The sequence below is a fragment of the Bos taurus genome, chromosome 14, assembly GCF_002263795.3.
Source record: "Bos taurus isolate L1 Dominette 01449 registration number 42190680 breed Hereford chromosome 14, ARS-UCD2.0, whole genome shotgun sequence".
In the NCBI taxonomy this organism is placed as follows: Eukaryota; Metazoa; Chordata; class Mammalia; order Artiodactyla; family Bovidae; genus Bos; species Bos taurus.
In genome coordinates, this window is record NC_037341.1 from 30,299,159 (window position 1) to 30,311,093 (window position 11,935).

Below are 11,935 nucleotides of genomic sequence, written 5' to 3' on the forward strand. Positions count from 1 at the left end.
GTTTTTTAAAAATAACATTTATTTGGCTACATTCTCTCTTAGTTGTGGCATGCAAGATCTTTCACATTGGGGTGCATGGGCCAGTCCCATGGGCCAGGCTTGGTTGCCCCATGGAATATGGGATATCTTAGTTCTCTAAGACTTCCCTGTTAGCTCAGCTGATAAAGAATCCACTTGCAATGCAGGAGATTCCAGTTCAATTACTGTGTCAGGGAGATCCGCTGGAGAAGGGATAGGATACCCAGTCTAGTATTCTTGGGCTTCCCTTGTGGCTCAGCTGGTAAAGAATCCGCCTGCAATGCAGGAGACCTGAGTTCAATCCCTGGGTTGGGAAGATCCCTTTAGAAGGGAAAGGCTACTCACTCCAGTATTCAGGTCTGGAGGGTTGCAAAGAGTAGGACACAACAGAGCAACTTTCACTCAGTTCCCCAGCCAGGGTTTGAACCCAAGTCCCCTGCATTGCAAAGTGGATTCTTAACCACTGGGCCACCGGGGAAGTCTCTCCCTCTAAAGAGGTTAAATTTAAGCTCCTTTAATCTGGTATCCAAGGCTCTTCACCATGTGATCCCTATTGTCTTCTGCAGCCTCGTTTCTTGTCACTCACTTCCTTTTGTTTATACTTCAGGAACACCGAAGTGTGAGTTTCTTGCTCATACCATGATGCTTCCCTTTATTCATACTTTCCTAGAATTCCCTCCTTCCTTTTTGCCTGGTTAACTCCTACCAACTACTTAAGACGATTCAAGTGCCATCTCAAAGAAGTCAGTGCTGTCTTCCAGGATGATTAAGTGTTCTTACTTGACTCACCCCAAGCCTTGGCATATCCATCATTAAACTTATCACTTGGCATTCAAATAATTTATTTATGTGTAGCTTTTGTCCTTCAGAGCTTGGCAGGTGCTCAGTAAGTGCTTCTTTAATAAATATTTCTGAAAGACAGAGCCAGTGACCACAGAGAATGTGCATGGGGCTCCTTCCCAGAGAGGTTAACAGAGGTTTAAGAAACGCTTCTTGAGTAAGTGGCAGGTGAACAGTTTGTTGCTGAAATAGCAGAATCTGACCACAATTTATAGTCCTTATCTGCATGGCAGTAATGCCAATAATGGGTCATAATTTATAGAACTTAGTTTTTACTTGATAGGTTACTGAAATTCTGATGGTATAAGCTAGTCAGCGTTTCCCTGCCAGCATATTAGAAAAGAGCGCTAAATGCCTGATCTTTTCCCATGGCTTGCTGACTTTGTAGCATGGAGTCAGAAGCAAGACAAAGAAATTAGAAGCCTATGCAGTAGTTCCTGTAGTGGAGAGAACTAGTTATGTGGTAATTGTGATAATGTCTTATCTGATTGTGCATCCACGGCTAAGGCCTTAATGGGCCTTGACACAGCTATAACATTTAGAGTATATTTGGGGGCTATATTGTGAAATAACAGACACTTGGTAAGCAATTTTTTTTAATCAAATGTCAATATTATTAGACATCTGTGGCACTGTCTGCTGAGGAAACCACCTCTGCAGCTTCTTCTTATCTTATAACTTATATTGCCTCTTCCTTGTGACTACCTTGGAATCTTACTGTGTGTTTGTATGACCCCCTGATCATAGTGAAATGACTTATGAGTGGGCCAATTATAAAACTCAACTGAAGTTTAAAAACTAACGTATTTGATTGATACAGAGATTGTCACCTGATCTAAGATTGACAAGGAAAATCCAAGATTGTTGGGTTTGGTGAAAGAAAGGTTGAAAGCTGCAGCATGTAAGACTTGGAAAATGAATGGAATCAATTTGCAAAGAGGAAAGAAATGTAAGATATAGCTCCTGGTAGATTTGAGGAAATCTTCCAACTATTCCTTTGAACCAACTATTCTTCCCACAGTTTTGTTTTTTCTTTGTCTTATTAAAAGTTTGCTCCATTTTCCTGTTGAATCAAGTATCAATACTATCTCCTGATTATAGTTAGAGTTTATGCCTGATAAACGTTAGCACGGTTAGCATCACTTTATCAACAACCAGATAATAAATCAGACTAGGTCTCAGTGGCTATGGTCCACATCAAGATTGTTCGGGTGATCAGGAACTCTTATTTGTTTGCTTTAGCTTTTAGTTCTTGGTTATATCTTCAAATATGAGAGAGCTCAGAGGCTCCTGCTGTCCCGGCAAAGGAATTAACAGCAAGCAGACTCCAGTTTTTTGGAATAATTACAAGTGAGTATCTTGACCAAATAAACCCTGTAGCCAGAAGAGTAGCTTCAGCTGTGCTGAGTTTTTCTGCAGGTCTGGCCATGCCAGCTGGTTCAGCGCACACCAATCCTCATTTTGTAATTGGAGCCCAGAAAAAAACCCTGTGGGACCGGCTGGGTGGTTGTACAATGGCCTCAAGTTCTCAGACAGGAGGAACTCCCACTTCATCAAGAACCTGGTTGTAGGTGGCCTGCAGGCCCTGGATGCCGGCAGCTGACATTTCTATGGATGAGTGATCATGGGCAGCCTTGTGGGAGAGTGGCCACATGCTTGTTCCTAGCTGGCGGTGAAGGGTAGCTGGTCATTTCCTCCAGCCTCAATGCTTCATCAGAGAAGTCAATGGCACCCCACTCCAGTACTCTTGCCTAGAAAATCCCATGGACAGAGGAGCCTGGTAGGCTGCAGTCCATGGGGTCATGAAGAGTTGGACAACTGAGCAACTTCCCTTTCACTTTTCACTTCCATGCATTGGAGAAGGAAATGGCAACCCACTCCAGTGTTCTTGCCTGGAGAATCCCAGGGACGGGGGAACCTGGTGGGCTGCCGTCTATGGGGTTGCACAGAATCGGACACGACTGAAGCAACTTAGCAACAGCAGCAGCAATGCTTCATGCCCTACTCTCTTAGGGGAGAGTAGGGTGCCCTTCCCACAGCTCAGCCTGCCCCTTGCCGACCACCCTTTAGTTTGTGCTCAGAGTTCTCAGTTTTATCATGCTTTCTTTGATAGAGTAAAGCAACAGATTCTCATTTTTGCTTATGCTCATTTGAATTACATTTCTGTCAAATGTAGTCAGAAAAACGTGCAGGCACTAAGCTATGTACCAGTGACTTAAAGAGAAATATACTAAGGTCTTTATCTCCAAGAACCCATGTTCTAGTGAAACAGCATGTTTTAGGCCAATGATTACTTTTGTGGTCTTCCCTGGTGGCTCAGATGGCAAAGAATCTGCCTACCACACAGGAGACCCAGGTTTGATCGCTGAGTTGTGAAGATCCCCTGGAGAAGGGAATGGCTACCCACTCCAGTATTCTTGCCTGGAGAATTCCATAGACAGAGGAGCCTGGCAGGCTACACATTATATCTCATTTATTATTTTAGCAACTCTGTGAAATAGATATTATCATTGTAGTAGACTCCTGTTTTTCACAATAGATATATGGAGAGATCGTGGGAATCCCAAAGTTGAAAATATAGCAGAGAAGTAGACCTTGCATTATGTATCTTAAATTAACAAATGGAAGATTGAATTTGATGGTATACTCATTCATGTTATAGTATTGCAAGATGCAATCAAATTAAACACCCTTCTATTTTATTTATTCAAAACTTTTATTAAGAGCTACATTTTTTTTTATTGAATGTTTTTCTCTAAGAAAATAAATTTTAACCAAACCATGAAAATAACTGACATAACATTAAGGAGAAAACTAAGCTCTATTGAGTTGTATGCAGATGTTGATAAGTTGACTAGGTACAGCAGCCTCTGGATAAACATAATTTAAATGGATACCTCAGCCAAATGGCACAGTATTTCATGTCACGAACCTTCAGGATGATTCTAATATAAATGTAGCCATGAATCTTAAATTATGGAGTATTCATATCCTACTGTATTTATAAATGAGGAAACAGACAATCAGAGAAAGAAAGTGACACCAAGATAATAATACATCAGTTAAGGAGGCTAGACTTGGGCTTCAATCATATTGGTCTGTCTTCTGGTTCAGAATTCCCTGACCTGTTACAGTAAGGAGAGCAAAGATTCAGCTCTAAGGTGGGTTAAAGATGGTCACAAAGATGTTGGCACTTCTCCCACTGCAAGTGTCTCTTCCACTGGAACCTAGGTGGGCTCTGTGACTGCTTTAAAGGACAGAACATGGTGAAGATGACACTCTGACCATCTTGGGGCCCAGGCCTTAGGAAACTGATGGCTTCTGCTTTCTGTCGTTTGGAACACTCATTCATAGAAGCCATCCTCCAGGAAGAAGTATGACCACCCTGAGAGCACCATGTTGTGAGAAGTCGAAGCCCTGTGGAGAGGACCTGGAGAATGAGACACCACATGGTGCATGACCAAGAAGTGCTGAAACGCTAAACATGTGAGGAGATACATGAGCCGGCTTGTGAGTGGACACTCAACCTTAGTGACCCCAACTGACAGCAAATGGATCAGAAACACAAGTTGCCCAGTTGAGGTCATCCAAATTCTGAACCGCCGAATTCTGAGTACATAAAATAGCTGTTTGGGATACATAATTTTGTGGTAGTTTGTAATGCAGTAATCGAAAACAGGAACGGATGTAGTTGCTCTCATTATAAAAATGGAAAATATGTGGCATTGATTTTGAAACTGGACAGTGGGCTGAGACTGAAAAAGAGTGTTAATGGAGAAAGACAGGAGGTTAGTATTGAGGTTTGGCAAGAGGGCAACCTCTGTTTTGTATTCATAGTGAAGTGAGGTGGCTCAGTCAGGTCCGACTCTTTGCGGCCCCGTGGACTGTAGACCACCAGGCTCCTCCATCCATGGAATTTTCCAGGCAAGAGTACTGGAGTGGGTTGCCATTTCCTTCTCCAGAGGATCTTCCACACCCAGGGATCAAACCCAGGTCTCCTGCATTGTAAGCAGATGCTTTTACCATCTGAGCCGTTAGGGTAGGTTTAGTGAAATTGTCACCTAACATGTTTTGGAAAATATAAGATGTGCCTAATACACTAGTGGATCTCAACAAGTGGATTTCCAGGCAGACTGCCAAATAATTCTTATATCTGCATACAATAGAGATAGGGAGAAATTAGCTAAATAGATTATTCAATTTTTAGCAGAATTTAGAGGAAATAGATAGAACCCAAGATTTTCTGGCTTCAAAAACAGATCCAGAACACAAATCTAGCTAAGAAAATACTTTTAAAGCAAGAAATAGCCTCCAGGTAAAAATTTAAAAAAGGGCAGTAAAACAAAGACTCAGGGTAAAGATGAAGTCAAAGCTGCAAGCATAAGTCCCTTTGATAAGATCTCAGAAACATTTTAAGTTGATAGGCCCTATCAGACAAAAGCTTTGAAGAGTGTGCCTTATCACCCTTCTCAATAAGACAATAGAGATTCTGGTAATCTTTAGGCTATTGTAACATCCTTAAGCAGATTTCCAAAAAGCCAAAGGCAGAGAAGAGCCCTGCTCAAAAGGATTTGTGGTCATGACTCTGATCTAAGAGAATGGATTATAGTTTGATATACAGGAATCCCACAATGTTTTTAAAGGAATTAACCATCTTGGAATGAAAGGGTCAGCTGCTGCTGCTAAGTCATTTCAGTCATGTCCGACTCTGCGTGACCCCATAGACGGCCTCCTACCAGGCTCCTCTGTCCCTGGGATTCTCCAGGCAAGAACACTGGAGTGGGTTGCCATTTCCTTCTCCAATGCATGAAAGTGAAAAGTGAAAGTGAAGTCGCTCAGTTGTGTCCGACTCTTCACGACCCCATGGACTGCAGCCTACCAGGCTCCTCTGTCCATGGGATTTTCCAGGCAAGAGTACTGGAGCAGGTTGCCATTGCCTTCTCCGCTAAAAGGGTCAGAGACAACATCAAATTAAAAGAGGGCTTTGGACTCCTAAACTAACAGAGGAAGGATTCAGGCTGAGAAACTTATTCAGCAGAAAACATAGGCTATTTTTTTATGGAAAATGAAGAATGACTTAGAAGGCAGTACCAAGAACCCAAAGGTCAAAAGCCAAGAACCACAGAGAATCATACCACAGCTGCAGGTATAGAGCTTTATCAAGACACTGGCAACATGTGTCTACTTGGATGTCATATCATTACGGAATAGTGACTGCTCTGTGCCCCTTGTCTTCCCCATGTTTGAAAGGGCATGTCTACACACGACTGTCCCAGCATTGTGTGTGTGTACACAGGTAACTCACTTTTTTATTTGGAGGAGGACTTCGGATTGAGGAGACATATACCTGAGGAACCAAATCTAAGGAAACTTATCTGCACCTGGACCTGAGATTTACAGTTTAAGCCTAAACCTGATGACATAATGGGGTGAGACTTCCGGTGACTGTGGAAGTGGGTTGGTACAATATGGGAAGAATATAATATTTGTGACTACAGAGCAAACTACGGCCACAAACTCTTTGACACTCCTCTGTTTGATAAGTGGGAAGTCTGGGTCTCTCCCCTTGACCCCTTGAATCTGGTTAGATTCTGTGACTGTTCTGGTCAGTTGAATATGGCTAAAATGAAATAGCACCAGTTTCTGAGATCAGGGTTTAGGAAACTGGCAACATAAAAAGATTTTTTTTTTTAATTATAGTTGATTTACAATGTTGTGTTAGTTTCAGGTATATGAAATTGGCTGCTTTTACTGTCTTTCTTCGAAGTCAGCCACGACTTGAGAGGTATGACTATTCTCATACCACTGTGCTGTGAGAAGCCCAGCCATGCTGGAGAGGCCCTGGTGGATAAGACATCATGTGTGGGAAGAGGGAGGCCATAGTGAACTACTGTGTCACATATGAGTGAAAGTCACCTTAGAAATAGATCATCCAGTTCTAGCAACCACAGATACCTCATGGATCAGAAATAAATCCTTCCAGAATTTATGATATATTATATAAACATGAAGAGGAACTAAAAAGCCTCTTGATGAAAGTGAAAGAGGAGAGTGAAAAAGTTGGCTTAAAACTCAACATTCAGAAAACAAAGATCATGGCATCTGGTCCCATCACTTCATGGGAAATAGATGGGGAAACAGTGGAAACAGTGTCAGACTTTATTTTTGGGGCTCCAAAATCACTGCAGATGGTGATTGCAGCCATGAAATTAAAAGACGCTTACTACTTGGAAGAAAAGTTATGATCAACCTAGATAGCATATTCAAAAGCAGAGACATTACTTTGCCAACAAAGGTCCGTCTAGTCAAGGCTATAGTTTTTCCAGTAGTCATGTATGGATGTGAGAGTTGGACTGTGAAGAAAGCTGAGCACTGCAGAATTGATGCTTTTGAACTGTGGTGTTGGAGAAGACCCCTGAGAGTCCCTTGTACTGCAAGGAGATCCAACCAGTCCATTCTGAAGGAGATCAGTCCTGGGTGTTTTTTGGAAGGAATGATGCTAAAGCTGAAACTCCAGTACTTTGGCCACCTCATTCGAAGAGTTGACTCATTGCAAAAGACTGATGCTGGGAGGGATTGGGGGCAGGAGGAGAAGGGGACGACAAAGGATAAGATGGCTGGATGGCATCACTGACTCTATGGACATGAATGTGAGTGAGTGAACTCCGGGAGTTGGTGATGGACAGGGAGACCTGGTGTGCTGCGATTCATGGGGTCGCAAAGCGTCAGACACAACTGAGTGACTGAACTGAACTGAACTGATATAAACATTATGAGCAAAATAAACTGGTTCTTTAAGTCACTAGGGCTTCCCTGGTGGCTCAGATGATTAAGAACCCATCTTCGATGAAGGAGACCTGGGTTTGATCCCTGGATCGGGAAGATCCTCTGGAGAAGGGAATGGCTATCCACTTGTATTGCCTGGGAAATCCCGTGGACAGAGGAGCCTGGTGGGCTACCATGGAGTTGCAGAGTCAGACATGGCTGAGCAATTAACACTCTTTAAGTCACTAAGTTTAGGCCAGTTTATTACACAGTCATAGGTAACCAGAACAACTTCTATTTTTAATTTACTATTTAACCCAAAGCACTCACTCTTCCCATTCATCGAAATTGTTCTAATAGTTATACAAAATTTGAATCTATCTGACATTACGATTTCTGTTGACAGAGGTGACATAAGTCGTAATGTCTTAGTTCTGAGCCTGGGCCTCAAGAGGCTTATGTGCTCCTGCTCTTTTGGAAAGTTTAGAGCTTGAAGAATTGAGTCATCCCAACTAAACCACCCTCTACCTGGTTGACTGTATACTTATGAGCAAGCCCAGCTGAGATCATCTGAGTCCAGGCTGGACCAAAAGAACCCACCCAGCTGGACCTAGCCTAAATTGCCAGTGTAAAGAATCATGAACTAAAAAACAGTTGTTGCTTTAAGTTATACGTTTTGAAGTGGTTTGTTACACAGTGATATCTAACTGGTATGTTCGCCTTCTATTTGATTTATTGTCAAGAACAAGGTGGAGAAGTACTGGTAGTTCTGTACAGTTTTACGTTATTTATTTTTGTTTCTTTATAAACTTGAGGCTGAAATCAGTATACTAACTTTTAGTATTTCTCTGTGGCAGAATGCAATGAAACTGTAGAAACGTTGTAACATTCCTGCACAAAATTCAAAAGCTGAAACCATTTATAAGAAAAATCAGGCAAACTCAAATTGATGAACATTCTTCAAAACTGTCAAGGTCATTAAAAACAAGGAAACCCCAAGAAACGATTACAGTTTGAAGGAGACTGAAAGACATGAGGCCTCCCAGATGGTGCTGTGGTAAAGAACCCTCCTGCCAATGCAGGAGACATAAGAGGTGCAGGTTTGACCCGTGGGTGAGAAGAGCCCATGGAGGAGGGCATGGCAACCCACTCCAGTATTCTTGCCTACAGAATCTCATGGACAGAGGGGCCCAGCAGGCTACAGTCCACAGGGTCACAAAGAGTCGGACACGACTCAAGTGACTTGGCACGCATGTACACAGAGATGTGACCAAAAAAAATGATTCTGAACTACATTCTTTTACTATAAATAGCAATTTTGGGACAAGGGACAAAATCTGCGAGGAGTCTTATGGTTTAGATGGTAGCAGCACATCAGTGTTAATTTACTGATTTTGATCTTTTCGGGGGAAGCATTAAATGGGAAATTCGTTGTTTATAGGCATTATGTCCTAAGGTATTTGGAGGCATCATGTAAACAACTTACTCTCAATAGTTTAGTTTTTAAAAAGTTGAAAAAGAGAAGAAAAAATATTGTAGAAAAGAGAAATAATTGTAGGGCAGTTCTGGTCCTGCAAGATAATAAAGAACAGGGACCTCTCAGTTAAGTCAATAATTTGTTCTTGATAATCAGACTTACTGCCCCCAAAAAATGCTGACTGAGAGCCTATTTACCACTATTTTAATGGGAAAAAGTATATGGTTGGTATATCAACATAAAACACCCAACGAATTTCCCTAACATAAACCAAAACAAAGTAAAATACCTGTATATCAGATTCCTTAGGTTAGTATATATGTTTAGAGCATCACTTTCTCACCAAACAGTAGGGTTAGTAACAAACTTTTGCTTTGTAATGTAATGTCCCCAAATGTAACTCCCTTTGCTGTCACTTAGTGTGCTCTTCAAAATGGGTTACACATTATGGTATCAACATGACTCCGATAATCTACTAATTTTATTTCACTCAAGACTTATTCTAGTCATAATTTTGCTTAAAATTTCATATTGAGTTTTATGAGAAAACATCAAATTTTCCTATGTAATCAGTGGGGAAAAAAATATTGTACCAAAAAGTATGCTCCATGAAGTTTGTGTAGTACAGTCCAAGAGGCATTCTGCTGAAAGAAAATGTCTCTGGAGGCATACGGGTTGTGTCAGTACATTATTAAACTACAATAATTTCAGCTATGTCTTAAACCAATAGTTCAGTAAAACATAACAGTGCGTGCACGCGTGTCTTTAGTCATGCCCAACTCTTTTCGACCCTGTGGACCACAGCCCTCCAGGTTCCTCTGTCCATAGGATTCTCCAGGCTTGCTGGAGTGGGTTGCCAGGCCCTCTTCCAGGGAATCTTCCCAACCCAGAGTGTCTTACATCTCCTGCATTGGCAGGCAAGTTCTTTACCACTAGCACCATCTGAGAAACCCAAAGCAGAAAAGATTGACCCTCAAATGTAAGAATTACTTCTATACCGTACAACATTATAAATATTCAGCAAATGAATAAGCATATTGGCTAACTATTGAGAAAACAGTTTAGGTCAGTACATCATTGTGAACACTAATTCCACATAACTTAAAGAGTTAATCAGAAAATTTGAAAGAAAATGGAGTTGATTTGTCCCCTTTATGCATGGAGAAGAGATTCCTAAGTTTAAAAGCAACAAGCCAATAAGAGAAAACACACAGGTTTGGTTACAGTAAAAATCTTAAAATCTGGGTGTGTGAGTTTAAAAGTAAAACAAATATTTATAGCAAATAGCAGACCAAATATTAAATAGTAAGAGCTCTGACAAATCCATAAGAAAAACATTAAGACATTGATAGGTATGTGGGAAAGAGCACAAAAAGACTGTTTATAAGAGAATAAATACAAATAGTGAACCCAAATTATGGGGAAAGGAACTTTTCTGGGCACTGTTGTAGCCATCAATTAAATTAGAGAAGCCATTAAAAATATCACCAAATCCGATGGCAAGAAAGGTATGTGATAAACTAACTAGGTACTCTGCATATAATTAGTGTCTGTATAAAATAACAGAACTCTTTTGGGAAGTAACTAGAAGGCTGATCCAAGAGTTATAAATATTAATAATTTGCGATCCTTTGTATTTTTGGAATTTGCTATTCTTTTTGCACAAAGATGATGATTATAAAGTTGTTTATAAAATCAGAAATGTTTGTGTTGGACTTGGGGGTGCAAATTAAACAGTTGGGTAAGCTATGAGGCCAACACTTTAAGTTTGAAGTTACTAAAATAATTCTAAAGGTGAACAAAAGTGTAGATACAATCTTTCCCAAAGAAGTGGAACACAAAATTGAATACTTTGTATAATCACCCAACTTGGTCACATAAGAACCAAGGTATGCAAATAAGTGGTGAAGTTATAACAAGGATATTAACAGTGGATGTAAGAAGTGATCAGATGATCAAAGATTTTTTTTCCAAATTAAAAAAAGAACACACATTGCTTTTCTACTGAAAAAAAAAAAAAAAAAGAGAGAGAGAAGAGGAGATGTTTTGTGGCCTGCAGTCAAGAGGAAAATTTTCTTATGCAACTATTTAACAAGCATTACCAAAAGTCCAAGAAACAATCATGCAGGGGCTGATGACTGCACCCTGGAAAGCATAGCTGCATCCCAGAGCACTGTGAAAAGCCAGTATCCTACAAGGAGCTGATGACAACTCTAAATAAGGCTGAAGTCATGTACCAACCTGCCCAAGGAGACTTTCCATACAGTCACAGCTGCTGTTAACACTTTACGAGGCTTCACAAACACATCAAATGCACTGGCCAGGAAATAAGCCTGGTAGTTAGGTATTTTTTGTTGATGCTCAACATAAAGCCTGTCTGTGTTTTTCAACTTTTTGTAAGGTTAAGGTCACAGTGTTTTTCCATTATAAAACTGCTTGTGAAAGAAAAAACCCCACAGTCCCACCGTACAGTATGTTTTTCATGGAGGGGCAATCTGTAGAAGGATTCAGCTTTTGCTTGTCAAAGATCACTTGAAAAGTTCAAACTGGACTTGTGCTGGTAGCATTCTAAATCAAGGAAGTTCACTGGTGGTATCATTTTACTTTTGGTTTTGCTGCTTCTAAGAGTGGAGGATGTTTAGAGTGAATGTAATACATTAGGGGATAATCTTCCACTTAGCTTTACAATTCTATCAGCAAAATGACAAGGGAGAAGGAATATCATGTTCTCTTTGAATTGTGCTTTTGCAACCTGAGATTCAAGTTCAGGTTTCTTGACGTACCCCTGGGCAATTAATCTGAATTAATTATTGTGTCCAGTTTCCTCCACTTAGC

At 40.7% G+C, this 11,935-nt stretch overlaps 1 pseudogene; it reads right to left on the reverse strand.

Moving 5' to 3' along the window:
* Positions 1 to 2,083: 2,083 nt before the first annotated feature.
* LOC100299601 (mitochondrial pyruvate carrier 2-like) lies at positions 2,084 to 2,464 on the reverse strand (annotated as a pseudogene).
* Between the last annotated feature and the right edge of the window lie 9,471 nt (positions 2,465 to 11,935).